This window comes from Bison bison, unplaced genomic scaffold (genome assembly GCF_000754665.1).
Source record: "Bison bison bison isolate TAMUID 2011002044 unplaced genomic scaffold, Bison_UMD1.0 scf7180017864317, whole genome shotgun sequence".
Taxonomy (NCBI): Eukaryota; Metazoa; Chordata; class Mammalia; order Artiodactyla; family Bovidae; genus Bison; species Bison bison.
Window position 1 is genome coordinate 7,600,536 of NW_011494889.1, and position 4,027 is coordinate 7,604,562.

Genomic DNA, 4,027 nt, shown 5'->3' on the forward strand with positions numbered 1-4,027 from the left:
TTTTTTACATTCTTCTATTGGCACTTACCATTTTCTTATCATTTGTAGGAGCTCTTTGTTTTGTTTGGACTTTACATATGTGATCCACTGGAGAAAGGAATGGCAAACCACTTCATTATTCTTGCCTGGAGAACTCCATGAACAGTATGTAAAGGCAAAAAAATATGACACTGGAAGATAAGCCCCCCAGTTCAGTAGGAGTGTCCAATATGCTACTGGGGAAGAGCGGAGAAATAGCCCCAGAAAGAATGAAGAGGCTGGGCCAAAGCAGTAACAACGCCCAGTTGTGGATGTGACTGGTGGTGAAAGTAAAGTCTGATGCTGTAAAGAACAATATTGCCTAGGAACATGGAATGTTAGGTCCATGAATCAAGGTAAATTGGATGTGGTCAAGAAGGAGATGGCAAGAGTGAACATTGACATTTTAGGGATCGGTGAACTATAACGGATGGGAATGGGCAAATTTAATTCAGAGGACCATTATATCTACTTGTATGGGCAACAATCCAGTAGAGAAACAGTCAACAAGAGTCTGAAATGCAGTCCTTGGGTGCAATCCCAAAAACAACAGAATGATTTCGGTTTGTTTCCAAGGCAGACCATTCAATATCACAGTAATTCAAGTCTATGCCACAACTATTAGTGCCAAAGAAGATGAAGTCAAATGGTTCTATGAAGACCTACAAGACCTTCTAGAACTAGCACCAAAAAAAGCTGTCCTTTTCACCACAGGGGACTAGAATGCAAAGAAGTCAAGAGATACTTGAAGTAACACGCAGTTTGGCCTTGGAGTACAAAATGAAGTAGGAAGGCTAACAGACTTTTGCCAAGAGAACACACTGATCATAGCAAACACCCTCTTCCAACAACACAAGAGACAACTCTACACATGGACATCACCAGATGGTCAACACCGAAATCAGAATGATTATATTCTTTGCAGCTGAAGATGGAAAAGCTCTATACAGTCAGCAAAAACAAGACCTGGAGCTGACTGTGGCTCAGATTATGAGCTTTTTGTTGCCAAATTCAGACTTAAATTGAAGAAAGAAGGGAAAGCTATTAGGCCATTCAGGTATGACCTAAATCAAATCCCTAACTATTATATGTAAGTGACAAATAGATTCAAGGGATTAGATCTGATAAACAGAGTGCCTGAAGAACTACAGACAGAGGTTCGTAACACTGTACAAGAGGCAGTGACTGCAACCATCCCAAAGAAAAAGAAATGTAAGAAGACAAAATAGTTGTATGAGGAGGCCTTACAAATAGCTGAGGAAAGAAGGTAAGTGAAAGGCAGAGGAGAGGAGAAAGAGGAAGATATACCTAACTGAATGCAGAGTTCCACAGAAGAGCAAGGAAATATAAGAAAGCCTTAAGTGAACAATGCAAAGAAATAGAGGAAAACAACAGAATGGGAAAGACTAGAGATCTTTTCAAGAAAATTAGAGATACCAAGGGAACATTTCATGCAAAGATGGGCACAATAAAGGACAGAAACTGTGTGCACCTAATAGAAGCTGATAAGATTAAGAAGAGGTGTAAAGAATACACAGAAGAACTGTACAAAAGTCTTAATGACCCAGATAACCAAGATAGACCCAGGTGGACCCAGGTAATGATCCAGATAACCACAATAGTCGCTCACCTAGAGCTGGACATCCTGGAATTGAAGTCAAGTGGGCCTTAGGAAACATTACTAGGAACAAAGCTAGTAATGTGGAGGTGATGGAATTCTAGCTGAGCTATTTCAAATCCTAAAAGATGATGCTTTTGGTCCTGCGCTCAGTATGTCAGTAAATTTGGAAAATTCAGCAGTGGCCACAGGACTGGAAAAGGTCAGTTTTCATTCTGTTAACTAAAAAAGATGTACAACTTGAGAGCTGCGAGTTAAGCTTTATTTGGGGCAAAATGAGGACTGTAGGCCAGGAGGCAGCATCTCGGACAGCTCTGAGAGACTGCTCCAAAGTGGCAGTGGGGAAAGGCCAATATATAAGGTTTTGGTGAAGGGGGTTCAATACCATGAAGTACTCACTTTACAAAAGGTTTTCTGTTAGTCATGAGGGTCTGATTTCACCATGAAGGGATTTAGTGCTTCTCTATATATAAGGAGATTCAAGGATGGAGATCATAAAATCTGTTCCTAAAAACATCCAACTGTCTAAAGACCTGTCCCACCAGATGCCCTGAAGCACAGAGTGCCTCACTCCACCCTGAACTCCCTCAGGGGTTGTGGAAGGTCAACAGCTGCAGCAGCATGGGGTTCAATCTCTGTAGAGGCAAATGCCTTTGTTGTTCACTCACTGGCAATGCCCTTGATGAGTGCCAATTTGTAGCTGAAAATTCCAATCCCAAAGACAGTCAACACCAAAGAATGTTCAAACTACCCCACAATTGCATTCATTTCACATGCTAGCAAGGCAATGCTCAAAATCCTTCATGCGAGGCTAAAACAGTATATGAACTGAGAACTTCCAGATGTACAAGCTGGATTTAAAAAGGCAGAGGAACCAGAGATCAAATTGCCAACAATGTTGTATCATAGAAAAAGCAAGAAAATTCCAGAAAAATATCTACTTCTGCATTGTTGACTATGCTAAAGCCTCTGACTGTGCGGATCACAATAAACTGTGGAAAATTCTGAAAGAGATGGGAATACCAGATCACTTTACCTGCCTTCTGCAAAACCTGTATGTGGGCCAAGAAGCAATAATTAGAACCAGACATGGAACAACAGACTGGTTCAAAATTGGGAAAGGAGTATTTCAAGGCTGTGTCACCCTGCTTATTTAACTTATATGCAGAGTACATCATGCAAAATGCTGGGCTGGATGAAACACAAGCTGGAATCAAGATTGCAGGGAGAAGTATCAATAAACTCAGATATTCAGATGATACTACCCTAAGGGTGGAAAGTGAAGAAGAACTAAACAGCCTAAATGAAGGTGAAAGAGGAGAGTGAAAAAGCTGGCTTAAAACTCAACATTTCAAAAAGTAAGATCATAGCATCTGGTCCCACCACTTCATTGCAAATAGAAGGGGAGAAAATAGAAACAGTGGCAGATTTTATTTTCTTGGGCTCCCAAATCATTACAGATGGTAACTGCAGCCATGAAATTAAAAGACGCTTGCTCCTTGGAAGAAAACCTAGATGTGACAAACCTAGATAATGTATTAAAAAGTGGAGACATCACTTTGCCAACCAAGGTCCATATAGTCCAAGCTATGGTTTTTCCAGTAGTCAGGTATGGATGTGAGAGCCAGACTATAAAGAAGGTTGAGCATCAAAGAATTGATGCTTTCAAACTGTGGTGTTGGAGAAGACTCTTGAGACTCCCTTGGACTGCAATGAGATCAAAGCACTAAATCCTAAAGGAAAACAACCCTGAATAATCACTGGAAGGATTGATGCTGAAATTGAAACTCCAGTACTCTGGCCACCTGACACAAAGAGTTGACTCATTGGAAAAGACCCTGATGCTGGGAAAGATTGAGGGCAGGAGGAGAAGGGGGCGACAGAGGATGAAGTAGTTGGATGGCATCACTGACTCAAAGGATGTGAGTTTGAGCATACTCTGGAGGATAGTGAAGGACAGGGAAGCCAGGCATGCTGCAGTCCATGGGGTTGCAAAGAGTCTGAAATGACTTAGTGATTGAACAACAACACAGACACAGAATAATCACAATCCTCAGTCCATGAGTTACTATCATTATTGGCATGACCCTCTTTTATGCATTTAAATTTTAAATCATTTCTGGTTTCCTCAGTGTGTATGCCCAGCAGTGGGATTGCTGGGTCATATGGCAGTTCTATTTCCAGTTTTTTAAGGAATCTCCACACTGTTCTCCATAGTGGCTGTACTAGTTTGCATTCCCACCAACAGTGTAAGAGGGTTCCCTTTTCTCCACATCCTCTCCAGCATTTATTGCTTGTAGACTTTTGGATCGCAGCCATTCTGACTGGCTTGAAATGGTACCTCATAGTGGTTTTGATTTGCATTTCTCTGATAATGAGTGATGTTGAGCA

The 4,027-nt window shown here is 41.2% G+C and overlaps 1 protein-coding gene across 1 annotated transcript in view; it reads right to left on the reverse strand.

The window, feature by feature from the left end:
* Positions 1–4,027, reverse strand: part of LOC104997965 (chromosome unknown open reading frame, human C1orf101) — a gene marked incomplete at its 5' end in the record, with an annotated part of 138,826 nt that overhangs the window by 103,308 nt on the left and 31,491 nt on the right. The window lies entirely within an intron of this gene.